Below are 22,206 nucleotides of genomic sequence, written 5' to 3'. Positions count from 1 at the left end.
GAGAGAGAGAGAGAGAGAGAGAGAGAGAGAGAGAGAGAGAGAGAGAGAGAGAGAGAGCTGTGATAATAGTTACACGTTACTGAGACATGTATAATGCAAAAATTAGTTACAATCCTTTATAACCACGCCTCCAGCCTGCCAGATGCCCGGGGCGCCAAGATGTCAGTGGATGGGTTGAGGAGTGAATTTGTCTTGGTGATGAAGTGACTGCTGGTGAGTGGGATGGGATGGGATGCTTCGGGCTGCGAGGGGATGCTTGCGTGATCAGGCGGCCAGATGACAGACGGGATGTGTAACTCTAGCGCGTTTCCTCTGACCTGACCAAGTTCCCTAACCCCTTTCAGGTCAGATGATGGCCAGGTGTAGTTCGAGGGTAGATTTGACTGGTAACTAAGGAAACTCGTACTGATCTCGAACAATATTTTTTGAGTTTTTGTCGACCATGACTTAGTATTCATGCTGTGTAAGTGGCCCAGTTCACCAAATCAAAACAAATGGGGCCTGTAGCAGACCACTTGTTGAGTCTGTCTGCTGAGGTGGAAGGTGCCCTGCTGAAGTTAGATGCCCATTACTAATTATCTTCGTGTAATTTAGAATAATAAATAGAAACGCTTTGCCATGACTGCAGAGTGAAGACGTAGCTAGGTTTTACATTTTCCAGACCAGGATGGCGAAAAATGGGTCTCCTACAGTGAACGAGTCGACCTGTTAGTGGTTTAACAAACAGTTTGTTTGGTCAGTCGATGATCCGTGTTGATGCTGTTCATTTTTCACGATTTTAATTATTGATTATTAAATAGCTACCACCAGGCGCTCATATTCGGCTAAGGAAGAATAAATCATCCACACAGAAACTTTAACATATGTCAAGGCAGGGAATTGTCTGGGTAATGTGATGGTAACAGCGGTTATTGACGGGCCCAGTCCAGGGTAGGGACACGGGATGGGGAGGGGGAGGGCAAGTGACGCAAGGGCAAAGGTGGGAGTTGACTGGTGTGCAAAGAAGAGGAGGGGTTGACTGGAAGGCACGAGGGAGAGGAGGTTGTCAGGAAAGCACGAGGGGGGGGGGGTTGACTGGAGGGCGGGAAGGGGAGGAAGTTGTCTACTTGCAAAAGGAAGGTCTGACTGGAGGACTTGGAGGAACGGGGGGGGGGGTGACTGGCTGAGGGGTGGAGGGATAAGGAGTGGGAAAGGGGTTGGGGGACAGTGACTGGTAAGAAGATGGGAGTGACTGGCTGAGGGGAAGGGCGCCTAGTGAGGGGGTGGAGAAAATAACTGGTGGAGATGCGTTGAAGGGAAGAGGGGAGGAGGAGAAGTTGATTGGCACAGGGAGGGTGCTGACTGTCAAAGGATATGGTTGCTGACTGACTGATGCAAGGGAGTTGGAGGTGACTGATGAGGTGGAAACGGCAGGCAGGGATTAGGAATGACTGGTAGAGGAGGAGAATGACTGACAGATGGTACTGACTGGGAGGGAGGGGAATGATTTGCAGGGATAGGAATGAATGACTGGCAGGAGATGAGCATAATTGATAAGGATGGGAATGGCTGGCAGGGGATGGGAATGGCTGGCAGGGGATGTAAATGAATTGTATGAGATGGAGAGCGAGGTATAGCTTACTTTAAAATGGGTCGGGAGAGAGGTGACTGGAAGGTTGGGGTGTGGGGAGAAGGGGGTGAGAAGGAAGCTGACTGGCAAAAGGAAGAAAAGTAACTAACAGGAAAAGGGAGAGATGACTGGACTAACTGGAGAGAGGGCGATGGTTTGACATTCACCTGGAAGAGTGGAAAAGGACTGAGGGAAACGAGAGGGAGTTTGAAAAGGGGAGGGAGTTGTATGGAGGGGAAAGGTGTTTAAGAGAAGGGTAGGGGGTTGTGGGGAAGAGGAGAATCCGAAGGTTAGGCAGAGGAGCTTGTAAAGAAGGAGAGGGAGGTGCGGAAAGGGGGAGGGGAAGAAGGGGGGAGTTGAGGAGATGGGAAAGATGGTTGTGGAGAGACGCAAGGAGTTGGTAGAGGATGAGGGGCTTGTGGAGAGGAGGAAGGTGGAAAGAGTTGCAGAAGAGGGAAGGGGTGTGACTGGGTTGTGGAGAGGGAAATGGGGATGACAGAGAGGGGGGGGGGTTATGGGGATAAGGAAGGGGTTGCAAGGAGGGAACGGAGTAGCGAAGAGTAGGAGAGGGAGCTGTGGAGAGGACGAGGGAGAAGAAAAACGGGAGAGGAAGGGGGTTACGGAGAGGGGAAGGAAGGAAAGTTGCCGGGAAGAGAAAGGGGACTGAAGGGGAAGTCAGAGGGGGGGGGTCGAAGAGGAAGAGGTTACGGTGAGGGGAAGAAGGGGAAGGGGAGGAGGAATCGTGTGGGGAGGAGGAGGGCAGTTGCAAGAGGGGGAGAGGGGTGACTCAGCGCGTATCCACATGACTCGGGACGACACCCAGCCACAATTCATGACGCTAAAAATTATGAGCGCAATATATTTGATGTCAAAGACTCCCCCATTACTCCCACCAGGGGGACCCAACGCTGTAACGCCGAGGCTAAAATACCTACTGAGGTGTATATTTCGGGAAGAGGGGGAGGGAGAAGGGCTGGAGGGAGGTGGCGCAGGGAGGGAGGGGGAGGGAGGTGGCGCAGGGAAGGAGGGGGAGGAGGTAAAGAGTGTTAGAGTACTAGAGTGAGAGAAAGAGTGACAGTGTATGAGAATGGGAGAGTGTCCGAGAAAGAGAGGAAAGAGTGTGAAACAGAGTGAGGCAAAGAGAGCATGAAGGAAATCTTTAAAGTAAGGGGAGGAGAGAAAGTATGATCGGTAGAAGGTTGAAGGTAGGAAATGGAACTGGGGGAGGAGAAAGTATGTAGGATGGGACTAGGACTGGGAAGGGAAGGTAGGATATGAATAAAAGGGAAAAAGAGAATTTAAAGAAGCACTTGGTCGATGCTGGAACTTCAGGAACCTTAAATGTGGCTTCACTAAAATCGCCAAAGTCTACGAAAGGGAAGCATCTCGTTTACGAAAAATGATAGTGAGTGACAGACTGACAGTACCGCTCCTAGTGATCTGAAAAGGATCGACATGGGGGGACAGGGGTAAGAGGGAGAAAGTGTGATTGGATTGGGTGAACTGGGAGAATGAAGAGGGGTGATCCAGACTGGGAGAAGGAAAATAATGATTGAGGGGGACTGGAAGGGAGATGCAAAACAAGGAGGGAAGAGGAGAGGGAGAGGGAGGAAGATAAGAAAAGGAGGTAGCTAGCTTATCTAAACTATTTTATCTTAGAACCAGAGGAGGAATGTAGGTAGAAGTAGGCAGAAGAGGAATGTAGGTAGGAGTAGGCATTGAGGGGGAGGAAATTGATGGCTGGGAGACATCAGGACAAGGACGGACAGACATTGGAGGAAATTAGAATCGGCAAGAGGAAGATCACGTCGCCATAGAATCAGCTAAAGACACATGGTAGGATTGGGGGAACTTACGGTTGAAGGAGTGGTGGGATGGAGGGTATAAGATTGGGAGAAAGAGAAATAATAGGACAGTATCATTAGCAGGAGGGAAATAACTAATATGCCTAGATTATATTGCGTTAGAATCAGTGATAGAAAAGAAGTAGGATTTGGAGAATTGTTAATACTGAAGCCGGGAGATAAGAAACAAGAAGAGGAATGAGAAGGAATTGGGGAAAAAGCAGAATTGGACGAAGAAGGGGAATTGGGGAGGGGACTAACCTACCTAGCTCTCCCCGCCACAGAACCAGCAGCACTTCCAATAAACCAACTCGGCCCGTAAGTTACACCAAGCACCCACGGTCATCCATTTCTGCCAACCCGCCTCAATTCCACACGCCCCCTCCACCTCCCGGCGTCTGCTGCATTGCGATTCCCCGGTTCATTCTCCTCAGTTGTCGGATTGCTGTAAATATTGATAGAGTGGGCTGGTAGAGGTGATTAATGGCAGGTGGGAGGTGACTGGTTGAAGTGATGGTGTTGTCGCGTCCCCGGTAATGGAGTTGTGTGCCGAAGATCTCAATTACAGGTAGGAAGTGGGGACGGGATGTTCGTCATTTTATCACCATCACAACGATAATGTCTTACTTAGCTTATTTTGGTGCTCGCAGGATGATTTTATGAGTTTGTGGGAGACCTTTATCGTTGGGGAGGAGTTTGGAAATGTAAGGCAGTTGTCTTGCAGAACGATTGTGTGTGTGTGTGTGTGTGTGTGTGTGTGTGTGTGTGTGCGTGCGCAGCTTTGTAAAACCTCTCATTATGGAGGGGTTTGTGTAATCAGCTTTATATTCTCTCGGTTTCTTACGTAATTAATGACTTTATTACTGTTACTACTAAGCATATCTTCAGCCCCTACATCACTATCATACCATTATCCATATCATACCACGAACTCACCTGTAACACCATTCTCACTTGCTCTTAACACCATCCACGCTTTCTCATAACACCATCCAGTCTTCCTTTTAACACCACCCACTCCCACACAACACAACCCACTCTCAAGCTTACACCATCTACTCTTACACTTAACACCATTCACCCTCACGTTTTCACCACCCACTCTTTCATGCGTAACACCAGCCACTCATTCATAATTAATACCACTCACACTCACACTTAATACTATCCACTCACACTTTACTCTACCCACGCTTACACATAACACCGCTGACTCCCACACTTGTCACTATCCACTGTCACACTTGATACCATCCACAATCACATTTAGTTCCACACTTACACTCACACATAACACAACCAGTCTCGCACTTAACACCACCCTCTCTCCCTCACTTAACACCATCCCATCTCTTTCACACTTACCACCACTCTCACACTTAGCACCCTTTACTCTCACGCTTGACACTGCTCTCTCAACACCATCCACTCTTACAGTTAACTCCTCTCTTTCTCACACTTAGCTCCATTCAGTCTCACACTTAAACCCTTCAGTACGAGGACTTCCTTTTGCAGTTCATTCTTGCTACTTTCTGTGTGTGTGTGTGTGTGTGTGTGTGTATTTCGTTTTTAACTCACTGGGATGTTTTGTATTATAGGGATTGGGTGAATGAAGGTTACATATAAACATCACCTGTTCCATAAATCTCCCCCCCAAAAAAAAAATAAATAAATAAATAAATGTCTTAAGGTAGCAAGAGTAAAGTGAAAAAAAAGTAATTCATGGTGTTCCTATACTCATTGGTGGGTGTTTATGAAGATCTGTGCCTGCAGTCAAAGTACGTCATATTTATCTCATTCATCCTGCCAACAGACGATTTTATTCAGCTGTGGAGGGGTCCCTAGCGGTGGAGGGGTTGATGAAGGCTGTATCTAAGCTGTATCTAACCCTGATCGTTCCCAAAATCCCCCTTAAATGGTCTAAAATCGTCTGGTGGTAAGAAGAGATGAGGTTTGAGTTATTTTGTCCTTTTGTTTTCAAGTGAATTTATCTGCGTGCCTCAGTAGATCATCCCAGACGACTGCATGTAACTCCCTTGCTGCTCCTCTCGATAGAAAGAAAAAATAAGTTGCTTTTCTTCACAGAAGTTCCTGTTTGTGCCTTCTTACTACTCCTGATGACAAGAAATAACTGATTTAAAAGCAAAAAAGTCGTCACATAAATCGGTTTTGTAAATTGAGTCTGCCGGTATTATTATTATTTTTATTATTATTATTATTATTATTATTATTATTATTATTATTATTATTATTATTCTCGGTGGTGGCAGTCAATTTAACTTAGCTGAGAGACTCCTTATGTAACTAAAGAAATTAAGCCAGCCTCTTTAACCCTTTAAGGACCAAGGCTAAACTGAGTACATTTTAGGTGATTCTAGACGATTTGACTCAGCAGATAAAATCCTTGCGCAAGATTTATCACTGCCTGCTGTATTATGAAGTCAGATTTCTCTACACATCGCCTCTGAAGTCCATGAAATTAATGTGCTGCTTCCCTGTGACTCCATGACCAGCTCTTGGGACGTGCACTGTGCAAGTCACCAAACTGTCATTGTGGTTGGCGAGTGGCTTGATGCATGACTATACCAGCTCAGGTGTGGATGGAAGAGCTTAACGTAACAATGCCTTCCCACAAAAATAAATCACTCTGACCTAAACACACACACACACACACACACACACACACACACACACACACACACACACACACACACACACACACACACACACACACACACACACACACACACACACACACACACACACACACGAGTCACTCTTCCCCCACCCCACCCACACTCACACATCCACCTCATAAATCCATATCGCTGGGAACTTATTACCCAACTCTGAACAAACTCGGGTATTTTATTGCCCAAGGAAAGACAGGCTGGAAATAATAACATCTTTACCCCGTTACTGCAAGAGACCATCACCCCCACAGCTGAATAAAATCGTCTGGCAGTAGCAAGAGTTAGATATTAAAAGGATGCCATTGTACTGTAGGCCCCCAGCAGCTTAACCCTTCTGCTGGGATATTCAGGCTTAGACACTTAATTCCTACTGACGATTTTATTCAGCAGGGAGGAGACATTTCCTGCTGACTGCTGACGATTTTATTCAGCAGGGAGAAGCCACACGTAGGCGGTGGGTTAACAGATTCACTATAATGCCTTAGTTTTATGTACTGCTTCCATCAGGCGATTTTATGATTCTTCATTATTAGCGATAGTTTTTGAAGTCTTCGTTAACCTCTTGAGTACTAGAGGTTTCTCCCTAGTTGAATGAAATTGTCTCTTGGTAGCTAAAGTAGGGAGAAAAATGTCAGTCGGACCGGAGGAGTCAAAAAGATATATCCCTCATAGCGTTGGTAGAATTGGTATTATATTCTGCTTGACGCCTGCAAATTTATTCAGAAAAGAGAAGCCCTACGCAGTCAAGGGGTTAAATGTGCCCTGTGCTTTAGCTCCTTGAGTATACTGATTTTAATTATTCATTTATTATTTATTTAACCTTCCTTCCGTCAACTGATTATATTTACATTAGGATAGCCCCATCGTACTGTAAAAGTTAATGAAGTTTGTATCTACTCCCTCCATCTCAAAAAGTCTATCCCTCGAAAAATAAAATCGTCAGGAGGTAACACGAGTAAAACGGATTAGGTCCACAGGCTAAGGGCTTAAACCGACCCCCCCAAATGCTTTATCGGTGAGTGAAGAGTGTGAGGTTCATCGCACTGGGCACTCTGGTGGTAGTTTCCCCTGCAAATGTGTTTTCCTGGTTCTGCTTCTAGATCCTGCCCACCTTATTTACGAGAGTGAGAAAATAGGGTTAAGGTGATGGATGTGATGATAATGTGTTTTGCTATTGGTCTTCATTACATAGTGTGGTGAATTGCTTTGATGGATTTTTTTTTTTTTTTTAATGAGTATGGAGATTAAACACAATATCCATCTGTATGTTAAAATCGTCCAAGCCTCCCCTCCTTAAGTTGCTATAAATTTTGCGACGATTAAGTACTTGCCCCTACATTATACGCATTCACAATTCTCCTGTTAACCTTTCATTTATTGAAGTGTCTCCTTAAGCTTTGGGTAAAATATAAAAAATAGATAATAATATACTGAAGAGGTTAATGTGAATGATTTCTAACACTTTCAGTCAGAGCGAGTCCTGCTGAGCTTAACCGTCTCTTCTCAACCACATACTTCAAATTTTTACCTTCGCCAGTGAAGTTGGACAGGTTGTGTATTCACCCATGTCTGTTTGTCAGTGTACAAGATATCTCAAAAAAAATTATTTGCGGAATTCAATGAAAGCTGATGGATGGGTGGGCAGTGGGTCAAGGAAAGGTTGGTTAGATTTTGAAGTGGATTCGGATCTGGATGCAGGAATAAATAATAAATTTTGTTGACACTGGCAGAGTTATGAGCTCTCGGAGACTGTAACAGGACAAATTAATATCGTAGAATTAATTGACTGTGAGACCGTAAAAGTATTCGTCTGGCAGGAGAGAGGAATTGCGGCAATAAATCACAAATTTTATTGGCGTTGGCGCGGGTGTACGATCTCTGAGTGTTGTCTGGTGTGTTAATGTCACCTTTCTTAGTCACCAACGCTTGTAAAAGTAGGTATAAATAGTAATAGTACTCTCGATGAAAAAACAAATTTTCTAACGTTTCACAAATATAGTTTTACATAGTTACAGTGCCCAGTAAAAGCTGGTAGATCCCGATAGTATTTCCTCTGCAAAATGTATCGCACTCTAGGTATCAGAAAGTCGGAAAACAAACTCTCTACGTTTAATGGAATCCCAGCGACTGTTTCTCCGTTAGGGCCGTAAAATAACCCTCTAACACTGGCGAATGGTTCACGGAGCGATTAATCTGACAGAACCATTGTGTCTGGTTAGCCTCCCGCCCCAATTAAAAAAGATCGACGTTGCATTTCGGCCGCGAGTTAACTGTTATGGAAATGAGACCAAAGTGAAGTTAATTAAATTCGCTTCTGTTTGGAAAGAAGGAGATTGACTATGGCTTATTCGCGGGCCTGCTACCGATTATTTTAAGCTTTTTATTATCATTGACTCCGGATTTTTTTTATATAGGTTGGGAGAGGAAAAAAATAGTGCGTGAGAGTAGACTGATCCTCACATTAACTCACTGAGGACTCCTGTAACCCTTTCACTTCGTTGACGTCTGATATTTTCTCTTGTTGATACCACCAGACGATTTCACTCAGTTTAGGGCTTCCGAACTGGAGGGATTATACAGTCTCCATTTACCCATTCAGTACGAGTGGTCAGTAACGATAGAAGAGGTTGATAAGCATGTAAGAAATGCCTGTAACAAAAAATAATAAAAATATCTTGAAATTTCACACACACACACACACACACACACACACACACACACACACACACACACACACACACACACACACACACACACACACACACACACAGTATTCATAGGACGTACTTAAAAAAAAAAATGGCATAAATCTTGGGCATCGCTTCAGAGATAACTGCAAAACATAGAAACCATTACGAACATAAAAGATAACAGTAAATGTGAAAATTACTTTAAAAAAAAATAAGGAATCTACTTTATCCATTTCAGTATTTTTTTTTTTTTTTGAACTGACTAGGATCGTCGGTTGGTAGAAAGAATGCCAGGAAAATGTAATCGTACGGAAAGGGTGAAACGGAAGAAAGAAGAGATAAAATTAATTCCTTCGCGCGTGTTCCGATAAATTAGCCTGAACATAGAAAAGTGGTATTTATATTCCAAGACATTTTAATACTATTATTTATTTATTTATTTATTTATTATTATTATTATTATTATTATTATTATCATTATTATTATTATTATTATTTGTTACTAGGGTGGCATATCCGGCTGCTTAACAGGCTTTCCGGTATCCGTTCCTCGGCTTTTTTCTGCATATTTGACCACTTCAGCCCGTGTAAGCCATTTGTGATTTATTTTTACTACCTCAGGAAGAATTTATTCAACTAATACGGGATTTTCGAGTTAAAGGAATTGGATATGGCTTTCAATAATCTTTTTTTTCCCAACGAGAATACGTCTCATAGAAGATCGCATTTATTGAGCTCTTTCTTAGCGATTTATTGTGCCCATTATACCTTTACGAATATAATCCAGTTGTATGTTGATGGTGATGATTATGTCGATATGATATGGTGTTGGGTAAATAAGATATAAGCTGTCACAAGCAAAATATCTCACTGTGAAAGGAGTGCCACAGAATTACCTACGTTGCTGGTAAAATCATGTCAGTATAATGTGAGGTGTTATTGGTGTATGGTTATGTCTTGTGTCAGGGTTATGATATATGAAGGAGTTATATCCTAGTGTTTGTCTTGTATGATGTCCATTTATCCATCATCCATCATTCCATCCCTATTTCTCATTGATCCGTGCAGTGAGGGGGATCGAGAAAGGGGGTCATGAAAGCACAGAATCACAGTTGCCGAAGGGATGTCAGCGAAATGGATCATGCATTCATCCACCATCGTGCTTGTGGAGTAAACACTATTCCGGTAACTGCCATTCAAGAGAGAGAGAGAGAGAGAGAGAGAGAGAGAGAGAGGGAGAGAGAGAGAGAGCAACCATCCATCCATCCCACTAGCTGCTCCTCACCACAAGGGCAGACCTACGAGGAAATTATCACAGTTTAACAGTTCCTTGTAGCCTCACTCCAGCAGACTCTCGCTTCAACAAATGTGAGGGTTAGAGTGTGAGAGAGGTCGTGTTTACTCCTCACACCTCATGATTAGCAGTGGGGAAGGGGGGAGGGTGGAGGTGAGAGAGATGGGGGGAGGAGGATGGGAAGAAGTGAGGAGAGACGGGGGGAAGAGGGGAATAGGCTTGTGAGAGGGGTGGAGCGATGATGAGAGGTGGGGGAAGAAAGAGAGAGAGAGAGAGAGAGAGAGAGAGAGAGAGACGGGGAGGTGAAGTGCTTGGGATTATTCGTCATCGACCCCAGTGCACCCGATAATTCTCTCTCTCTCTCTCTCTCTCTCTCTCACACACACACACACACACACACACACACACACACACACACACACACACACACACACACACACACACACACACACACACACACACACACAACTTATATATCGGTGACAAGTACTGTTCGGTCAGTAATAACAATGACTGCGATGACAAAAGGCAAACTCTCATATAATAACACTGATAACCTTAATATTGCGCCAGTAATAAGTCAAAAATGAGCATGAATTTCACATGAACATAACCATACGAGTTAAGTCCCCTGTATGGAACTTTTTTTTTTTTTTCTGCATATGGTGCCATTTTCGAGACAAAGTACATAGACTCCTCTTCCTCTTCACGACCCGTATTCACAAACGAAATTAAATTTATTGCCCATTGTAACTATGATTTGTTTTGTGGGGCAGTGTAACAAATGCCCAACACAGACTCCTCCCATATCTTGATCATCTTGAAAGGCAGTTTTTATTAATTTTACGAGTATGTTTATACGGGCATCAGGTCCCAATCTTTTCTCTTTTTCGCGTTTCTCCCTTCCATCATCCTTCTTCTTTTCCACTTTTCTTATTCCCATTTCTTACTCTCTTGTCACTCCCACTCCCTCCTTTCTCCTTCCCGCTCTACCCCACTCCCATTCACATTTCCACTCCCCTCATTTCCAGTCTCTTCTCCATCCACTTCTTCTTTCACTGTCATGCCCATAGACACCAGTTCCCACTCTCACTTCTTCCTCTCAGTTCCTCCTTCCCTCTTCTTACTATTCCTCCTTTCACTTCTCCCACTTCACTTCATGCATACTTTTTTGCCACTCTCTTCTCTCTTTCTTCTTGTTACTCTTTCGCCTTCTGTCCGTTTCGAATCTCACGTTTCCCTCCCAAACCAACCCCACTCCAGTTATCAATCCCCCACACTCGTCTCCCTTCCTCTTTATTTTCGTCTTTACTGTCCCTTCCTCAAGCCTTCAGAATACATACCATAACCTGCCTTAAAACAAACATCGAAAAACAACACAGTCTTTTGTATCACTCTTCTCCTCTTCCGCTTCCTGTTTTGTTACAACCCTTCGCCTTCCTCACTCTTCAACTAAACGTCTTTCTCCCCGTCTAGCCTTTTTTTTTTTCTTAGCCTTCATTTGCTTACACACGTTGGTCTGATCTTTAACGTATTTCCACCTGCCCATTGGCGCAATGCTTCTCTGTACTTCCCATATATTCTTCTATATTGCGTGTCCTCCATCCCAAGGCGTTTTTATTATTCTCTAGTCCACTTCTCTTCTCCTCTCCCCCGGTCCTTCCTGTAGCACAGATTATCACTTTTTCTTTGTAATACCTTCCTCATAGTCAACATCCTCCTCGCCACCCTCACCCCACGGTCGATATATTTCTCATCACCATAGATATTCCTTTCTCACTTCTTTATATTTTCACCCACAGATACTCCTCTCTCTCCCTCTGCATCTTCCCTACCAGTACTTCTTTTTCGCTGTCATCTCCAAACCTTCGAATAATTCCCACTTCCTCAATATTACAAAAAATATTCCTCACCCAGCTTTCCTTATCTCCTCTTCAACCTTGTCCCACACCCTGCTCACCCCCTCCAAATATTCATCTGTTATCCCCACCACCATCACCACCGCCGCCACACTACTCCTTCAAGTCTCATTCTGTAGGCGTCTCACTCCCTCGCTCACGTACACTCCTCTTCCCTCCCCTACACACACACACACACACACACACACACACACACACACACACACACACACACACACACACACACACACAGTAATATCATGAATTCACCTGTACAGAAATACTCTTTCCAGTTAGTCACACTCTAACCTCACAGATACTCCCCTTCCCCTTTCCCTCCCCAAAGAAAAAATCACCCCAGCCCTACAACCCCCCCCCCCATCCCACAGTGACCTCATGCACACACTTCAACAAATCCTATCCACCCATTCCACCCTTCCCCACCCTTTCTTCTCTCTCACCTCCCGCCCCACCCACTAACCCACACGGACACCAACACCCTTTCTTCCCCTCATCCTCTCGCTACATTCATCCCCAGCCACACCCCAGCTCACACAGACATCACCACCCCTACCTCCCCAAATCCCCTCCACCCCCATCCCCTCCTCCCCACCTTAACCCCCATCGTCACCTCACGCTCTCACCCCCACAAATATTGCTCGCCAGGTGAAAAATATTTAAGGACACCAAGTTCAGAGTTTATGATGCGGGTAATATTCATGTCGACAACTTTACGCCCAAGATTAGAGGCGAAAATTGGCGAAATGGTTTATCGAGGGCTTTAATAACCACCATTATGACGAGGGGAGAGGGGGGGGGGCAGCCACACCACGGGGAAAAAAGGGACTGGAAAAGAATGTTCGCAGAAAAAAAAAAAAAAAAAAAGAGGACGGGAATTGGGAAGGAAAAGAAATCAGGCGGAAAGAAAATGGATGATAGAGAGCAAAAGAAAGTGAAAAAGAAAGACAATGGAAAACAGTGAGAAAAAGAAAGCAAATGGAAGACTGAGAGACAAAAATCAACGAAAATATTTTGAAGGAAGACAAAGGGATGTGAAGAAGAGAAAATCGAGAAAATTAAAAGAGAAATGGGGGGGACTAAAGAACACCCCCGGATATAAAGAGCAAAAATCCGGATGAAATCGACCGCAAACAGGAAGATCAGAAACAAGAGGAAATGGAAGACAGGGAATGTAAATTGAAAGATCGTGGAATAAATTTAAAACACACACACACACACACACACACACACACACACACACACACACACACACACACACACACACAAACCAAGGAATAAGGAAAAGAATAAAGTCGAGAGAAATTTGGAGGAAAAAAAATGATGAAAAGAAGAAAAAACTAGACAAGAAAAGGGGAAAATGATTTATACAGACTTCGCTAACCACCCTTACCATGAGGCAACCAAACCTCGGGAAAAAAGAAAAAAATGCAAAAAAATGAAGGAAATTTTGAATGAAGGGAGGAAAAAAAGCTATGGATTAAAAAAAATAGGAGGGATTGAGAAGGAAGAGAAATCAGGAAAGAAGTCACTGGGTAAAAATAAAAGGAAATTGGAAATGAAGGAAAATGGTTGGAGAAGACAGTAACTAAAGAAAAGATTAAAGAGGAGTGAAAACTGGGACACTGTTGATGGTGGTCTTAATAACTATCATTAGGAGAGAGGTCAACTACAATTCGCGAGGGAGGGGGGGGGGGATGGAACAAACAGTGCTAGTAAAAAGAAAAACAAAAAAAAGTAAGAAAATTGAGATTCATGATAAACTAAGAAGAAAAACGAAGATGATTAAAGGATACGTGGAGACTAAAAGATTGCTGGAAAGTAAGTAAATAAAACCAGTGGAAGATAAATACAGAAGAGAGGAGATGGAAGATACTGAAAAAGAAAAAGAAATGTTGAAATGAGTCTGGAAAACATGGAAAAGCTAATTAGAAAACCAGATGAAACTAGAAGAGAAATGAAAAAAAAGAAAGGAATATAGGTAAAAATAGAAACGAAGTGTGTGAAAATAGAAAAAAAAAAATCAGGATAAATAGATCTGGGAAATGAGGAGGAAAAGATTGTTAAAAATGAGAATTTTGCGAAACAAGAGTGTTGGTATGAACGCAAAGTGAATCGTGAAAAAAAGTTAGAAAGAAAATTCAAACCAGGAAGATAAGGAAAAAAAATAGAAAAGAGTATGAAAAACAAGACGAAAGATAGTGAAATAGTCCTTAGGAAAAAAAGAGTGAGAAAAAGGTAGGTGGGGTAAATGAAAAGTATTGGGGGAAAAAAAAAAGGGGGGGGGCAATTTAGGGGTAGTAATTTGGATAAAACCGAGTAAAATCAGATATTACAAAAACGAGCACTCAGAGACCGAAAAAAAGCACCCTACAAAATTCAGTGGTCTGAGGGTCGAATATTTCATTTTAACCTGTGACCTTTACTTTCTTTTTTGTCCTTAAAATTGCAAAACTTCCTTATTGCCTGGCCGTCAACACTTCCACCAAGTTGGGTCCAAATCGAATAAAAATTGTTTGAGTTACAGCTCTTAAAGTACAATTTATTTATATACCAGGCTAATTTCCTGTCCTTCCACTATGACTGGTACAAATCGAGTCAGAATTGAGTTGTAGGCTCGGAACTTTGACCTTGCCCTATGATCTTGACCTTTGATGTATTCTTCGAGTCTCTTGTTCCTTGCTTGACTCTGAACAATTCCACATAGTTTGATCTAAATCGGATAAAAACCAGTTAAGTTAACCTTGCCATATGAAATTGATACTTGACCTATTTAAAAAAAAAATAAAATAAAAAATAAGCCTTTTGTCTTACCTGAACTTTTCCATCAGGTATTGCAAAAGTAGGACGGAAGTTCTTTTTAGTTTTGTTCACATGCAGACTCACACAGGTTGAAATTTTTCTTTGCTTTGTGACCTAGAAAGCTGACTGAATGTTCTTAAAATCGAAATCATCTATCACCTTTGCCCTTGCCTTACCCTCAACCCTTCCATCGAGTTTGGTCTGAATCGGATCAAAACTTTTTAAGCTGACCTTCTCATGGAACCCTGACCTGTGACCTTTCCCTGTGACTTTGACCTTTAATTGTTCTCAAAATCGAATCCCTTAGCCTTTCACTTACCCTGAACTCTTTCACAAGATTGAATTAACTCTTATCAGTACAGTTCAGCTGACCTCACCATTTGTTGACCTCTTGACTTGATCTGAAAACTAATACGTCAACTCCTTGGCTGACCCTCTACCCTTCCGCAAAGTTTGGTCCAGATCAGATTATTATTATTATTATTATTATTTTTTTTTTAATTCATTTTCACTAACCATGTGCTTGTTCTTGAAATCAAATTCCTTCGTCGTTACTTGAACCCATCCTCTAAGTCTGCTGTAAACTGGGTCAAAAGTGTTCAAATTGACTTTGCCTTTTGCCCTTGACGTTTGACCTACTCTTCTGAAAAATAATAGGTCACTCCCTTGGCTGACCCTTAACTTTTCCGCCAAACCTTGTAAAAATCGGATCAGAGCTGTTTATTTTCTTCACACACACACACACACACACACACACACACACACACACACACACACACACACACACACACACACACACACACGAGTAGATGTCCTGAATTTGGGTTTTCTCGTAGTCTTAAAAAACATTGTCGGTGAGCAGCAACAGTATGACAGAAACCACGCCCTCGAGTTGAAGGGGTTAAGCATACCTGGCGCCTTGTAACTACCATGGCTACCAATTTCTTCCCCACCTCCCATTCTACTCACCTCCCATTTCCTCGCACCACCCATTTTTTTCCTCCTCCTCCTACTCCTCATCTTCTTCTTCTTCTTCTTCTTTTTCTTCTTCTTCTTCTTCCTCTTTTTCATCATCATCATCATCAGACCTATTTTAAATCCTTGATAATTCAGAGTGCCGTGATGTTCAAAGGAATAAATAATACTCCTATTGGAATTATGGTCATTGCCAAGATTCGTGACACATATCTGACGCTTGGGGGTTGGAGTGTCCCATTGTGAAACTACAAGACCTACAAATATTTAAGGCCATAGAATTAATAGTGAGAGAAGGGAGGTGTAAGAAAGTCCCTTATTATTGACCGCCATTCAATGATCGCCTGTAATTATTGGATGTGATCAATCCTTATCCCTAATTACAGAACGTAGTGAGCAACGATACAGAAAGCAGACGTGTTTTATCTCTATTACATGCCTCAGAAATTGTTGTTTAAAGAGAGAGAGAGAGAGAGAGAGAGAGAGAGAGAGATTCTGACCACTCCTTAGCACTCTCTAAAACAATGGGGTCCGTAAATTTTAACGTTTCACACAACCATCTTTAAATACAAAGTTGCTCGCGTTTTCCTATCCATATGACTGAATGGCTAACTGAACTGACTAGGAAAACGCTAGAATATTACCCAAGAATACGACAAACAACCATCGTGTTACATCCAGGTCCCTATTTTCGGTTTTAGATGAAGATCAGACTGGTAGTAATCAAAACCCTGCCCAAAGATCTAGTGGTTGACCCAGGAATCGAACCCAGGACCTCTCAGAAGGAAGACAATTATGCAGCCGATTGTACCACCACCAGACACCTCACGTCTTTAGGTGTATGATGAGTTTCCTGTATAAATTAACAAATAAAGCAAATTTTTCTTTACTATAATATATACGAATTTTTTTTTATATAAGAACTCTAAATTCTTTAGTCCTGGTCCCCTCCTTTACTGTGGATATTTCATTTTCGTTTTAATATAAATTTGATAAACCCATTAGATGACCTGCCGTGGGAATAAAGCCATGATACAGGTATTATACGAAGCTTTGTACACTAAACATACATATCATACAAACATCTACAATTATGAATAAATACATGATGTTTTAAAGGCTGTATTATCGATGTTAGTGTTGTATGATGCTGTATCTTTTACCTAATATTCAATAATTCATTGTAATAAGACACTGAAGAATCATTTGCAATTTTTTTTTTTTCTGTAATATATTTTGCTGTAAGTTGAACGAAATGAAATCCAGAAGGAATGGTAATAGTTTAATTATTAGTACAAATATATTCTTTCAAAATATCTGCAACCGGATCTGTACCACATAAACTGATGTTAAGAGGTGGTGAATAAACATATTTTCCTTGTAATAATTGTTCACTCGTATTTCGTCATTCTCTCTCTCTCTCTCTCTCTCTCTCTCACACACACACACACACACACACACACACACACACACACACACACACACACACACACACACACACACACACACACACACACACACACACACACACACACACACACACACACACACGGGGTTACAAATAAGACTCTTCCTGCACGCCTCCGCCCCCGCCCCTGCGTCAATCCCTTAGGCGGGGCGGGGTGGAAATAAACAGACCACAGACGAAAATATTACCCCATTTTATCGTCAGCGGGGCCGGTGCCGCGCGAAAACAGGGCTCCGATGGTCGTCTTTCCGGAAGCTGTTGATTACCCAACTCTACCACCGAATCGACCTCTTACTGGTAAATAGTACAATCGACATAAAAAATCCAGTCTCCCGTCTTGCTGTTCCTTCCAATCATTTTTATAAACGTTGTGGTGAATCCGCAGCCAACCGACACTGATGACCTCAATTAGCGTCAGGTCAGTGTCGTAAGCGTCGTTTGCTGCGGCTTCACCACGTTGATCTTCAAAGTCCTTGGAGAGAGAGAGAGAGAGAGAGAGAGAGAGAGAGAGAGAGAGAGAGAGGGAGAGAGAGAGAGAGAGAGAGGCAGGAGAAGCGATAGGACTTTCGTTGCCGACTGTACGCTTGATAAAACAGCCTCTGCAGTATCGAATCCGCTGCACAGTACTGAGTTTGCCTTTCAGCATCTACTCTGCTGCCTCATAACACCTAGTTGCCTCACACTGCCGAGGTATTCTCATAATGCCTAAATTTATTTCTTTAATATCAGTTTATCAAAGTTCTGAATTCACCTTTATAGTACCTGATAATATATAATAATTTTGTCTCATAATACCAAATGCATCTCACGGTACCAAATTATGCTTAAAGTACCTAGTTTAGCTCATAGTACAGATTCTACCTCATAATACAAGACTTCGCTCTTGGTAAAGCATCTAACAGGCTAAAAGTACCCCTATACAGACAGACATGGCAGTATTGAGAAACAGACGTCATTGAGACCGACTGGCGTTCAGTGGCGTAGGCGATGTAACATATCTAGTTTATTTATATATTAGTTACATTAGGGCAAGGCGGTTAGACACATTAATATTGAAGGAAGATGAAGTGGCTTAAAATTACGTCTTAAAGGATGGCTTCACCGGACCAGTACCGTCTCCCCGAGTGGTGCATAGGCAATATCGTATTAAAGAGGCGTGGCTGAATGGGGGAGGCGTGGCTGAATCGGTAGAGAGGCGGCCTGCAGTCCTGATGGACCCAGGTTCGAATCCTGGCTGGGGTAGGGAACAGTTTAAGGATTTGAATTTCATAAAAGGCAGACTTTCCTGATCTACCAGATGACCCGCCGACATGTCGTAAAAATACCCCCGCTAATACCAATACACCAGTCCTGTATGAGACAGCCCTAGCATGTATTCAGTATGGACGGTGGGTGTTAGCGCCGAAGTGGTGACATGTGGAGGTGTAGGAGGACTACTGGGCCTTGGGATAGGCTACTGCCCCTGAGATATAGGCCCTGAAGCCTTTGCCCAGAGTCGGACACATTAAAAAAAAAAAAAAAAAAAAAAAAAAAAAAAACTACTGTACGGAGAAGGAATGAAAGTATCCAAACTGTGAGGGATGGTACTGAGGGCCAGTGTCAGATGCTATCAAGGGTTGCTGTAAGGCCCTGTGTGTGTGTGTGTGTGTGTGTGTGTGTGAGGCCTAATTATCATTTTTATGGCCTGGATTTGGTTCCGGGTATGCTTCCCCTCCTCTCCCATCTCCCACCCTCTCATTCCGCCCCAAACCTCACTCCTCTCCCCAGCCAACCCTCCCTTTCTTCTCCGTTTTCCTAGTTCCCATCCGATCACCCCTGATTTCCCACAGTCCTTTCCCGGCTTCATCTCCCTTCCCATCCAAGTCAACCCCTCCTGCTCCTCTTCCCATTCATTCTTTTAGTTTCCTTCCCCAATCACCCCTGTCTTCTTATTTCTCCACCCCAACCATCGCCTCCCCCATCCCTATTCACCCCTCCCTGCTAACCTATCCCCTCCTCCGTTCTCCCACCTTGCTTCCTACCACATTTGCCTTCCTCCACCTGCCTCTTTCTACCTTTACACCCTCCCCCCTCAATTAACCTGTCCTTGTTCCCCTACCCAGTCCTCTCTCTCCTATTCCACATCCATCCATGTCTTTCTACTTTACATCAAGTGTCCTTTCTCTGCATCTTCCTTTCCTCTCGTCCCTGCCTATGCCCCTTCCCCTTCCCCTGCATCTCTGCTCTAATTCCCCCTTCCCTTGCCTGGAACGGAGGAAAACACTAGTTATCTGTTGCTACATAAGAAGGAAACGAGCCGGGATTTCTGGAAAAAAAAAAAAATGAAGAGCGAAGGAAGTTAAATGCAGCGCAGGTAGACAGATAACAGAGAGAGAGAGAGAGAGAGAGAGAGAGAGAGAGAGAGAGAGAGAGAGAGAGAAATAACGAGGAAATAGATGTTCCTTTACCCCTTCAGTCCGAGAAAACCATTTATGCTATTCAACTAGACTGGCTTTTCGAACTGGGGGGGTTACATTTTTTTTGTTTTTTATGCAGGGAAGAAGGAACCAAAGGCCAGAAGCCCGTACGATTGCTCTCTCCAAGAAAAAACAAAAACCACATAACAGAGAGCCTTCATTAACGAGAGGCCTCTATCACCTTAATTAAATCACCTGGAGGAAGCAAAGGTGAACCAAAAAGGACGTTGCTGATGAAGGGGTTAAGTGTTACAAGAAACCGGGAGGAATATTAAAATGAAAAGACGTATTTAATGCCTTTCCTTATTTTTCAAACTTTCTCTGGAAGTGAGTTTTTTGCTTGGGTTCAGTCTTTTGTGCCCTCTTTCTGCTTAATCATCATCATCATCATCATCATTATTATCATTATCATCATCATCATCATCATCATCTTCTTCATCATCATCATCATCGTCATCAATCAACATTATTATCGTCATTATCATCGGTCATCATCTATCAGCGTTATTATCGTCATTATCATCAGTCACCATCATCATCATCATCATCATCATCATCCATCATCACCATCATTATCATCATCATTATCATCCCAACCCGCGTTCCTGTTTGCGGCAGGATATAAAGTTGAGGTAGAATCAAGAAACAGGCACGTAAAAAAGTAGACAAACAACCAATCGCCACATCCATTCATTTAGCCCACACAGCCATACACACTCCATCTAAGCTTTCGAAATCCTGGCCCGACTTCAAAAGCTACACCATCCACTCACATTGTTGTTCATTTCTCTATAATGGTACTCTTCACATGCACTATAGAGAAGTTTATTGGAGGGGTGAAGCAGTGGACGTGGGTGGGGTGGGTGGGGAGACAGCAACATAGCCACGCCCCTCTCAGCCATCACCCCGCGTGGGAGGCGCCGGTGTTCCTATGATGCCAGTCGTGTCGTGGGAGCGCCTTTTTACCCCTGGCGTCACGGCTTCAGCGAATTACACATTAAAATCTTCATTCAGGATGCGGGGGTGTCTTTTTGTCTCCCCCGTGGTGTACCGGAAGCGCTGGAGAGGGGAGGGAGTTCCAGTAATGTCGCTTATCGTCCGTCCCGTGTGTCGCTGTGGAAAATCCGTATCCTGTGTCTAGCGGAGTCAAATTTAGCGATGGATCACGAGAGATGTCGTCCTACTTCCTCCCCTCCACCCCTTCCCCTCTTTCTCTTCCCCCCTCTCCCTCTATCCCCTCCCTTCCTCCCCCTCTGTTTCCCTTACCTCCACCCTTTCCCATTCTTTCATTCATCCGCCTGGTCACCACGCTTCCTTTCCCCCTTCCCTTCGTATCTGTCTATATTCATACAACATTTGTAATAGTTCTCAACAAAAGGCTTCTTGAGACGCCAAAAGCTTCATGATATCAGTCCTAAGATGGATCTATAATTGGCTCGTTAAATGTAAGCAAAGATAAGGAGGGATCAGGCTGGATGAATGTTACGTTGGAGTGCTGCAAGATTCACTGGGTCCCATTCTGTTCTCTAATTTATAGCTGTGATAATGAAATGGCGGGGGACAGGGCGACATGGAGGCGAATAGTTTGTGGCCATCCCTTACGGGATTAAGGCGTCTGGCAATAGATAGATAGATAGATAATGTAAAAGGTTTGTGCTGTAAAATATCCAGGAACCCCGCTGAGGATGCAAAAATCGGTAACAGAAAGAATACCACCGTACAAAGACAGCAAATACAAAGATCTTGATAAACTGTTCAGAGGAGCTCAAATGTGGCAAATGGATGGTGATACTGATAAATGCAAAGTCTTCAATACGGGAATAAAATGGAAAAGTTAACTACAGTGTGGAGGGTACGCAACTGGAGACTGGTACAAAAAATTAAAATGTCCGTAATGATTCAAACCAAGTCGACAGTACAGAGAAGCAAATAAGAAAGTTAATAAATTGATTAGGTTCATAGGCAGGACATCAGAACACTGAAAAGAGAGAGTATCATCCTCACCTTACATACTTTCACACATATCCACATTTTTTTTTTTTTTTAGTAGTGGTAACCATATTAAAAAAGAGTATGGAAAACTTAGAGAGTAAAGTGAGGATTAATAAGACTCACACCCTGATTGAAAAATAAACCACGCGAGGGGATCTGATTCATATATATAAAAAATCTCAAACGACGTGAAAACATGGCAGTCGATAAGTACTTTGTAATAGACTGGTCGAATTACACGAGCTAATGGCCATAAAATTACTGGCTAATGCTTCCTGCCAAATGAAGCAAAGTCCTTGTTTTCTTTAGTAGGGGTGTAAACATACTGGGAAAAAAAAAAAGGCGCTTGGTTAATAATCTAGTTTCTGTTGCCCAGCTAAACACGTTCATAGCTGAGTAATAGAAAGATCTGATTACTTCCGTCTCATCCAGATCAGGGAGAATATAGCAATAGCACAACATCGATA

This window comes from Coenobita brevimanus, chromosome 111, assembly GCF_032717465.1.
Source record: "Coenobita brevimanus isolate Jiangsu-jjx chromosome 111, ASM3271746v2, whole genome shotgun sequence".
NCBI classification, from domain to species: Eukaryota; Metazoa; Arthropoda; class Malacostraca; order Decapoda; family Coenobitidae; genus Coenobita; species Coenobita brevimanus.
Note: the sequence above shows the minus strand (reverse complement) of the source record.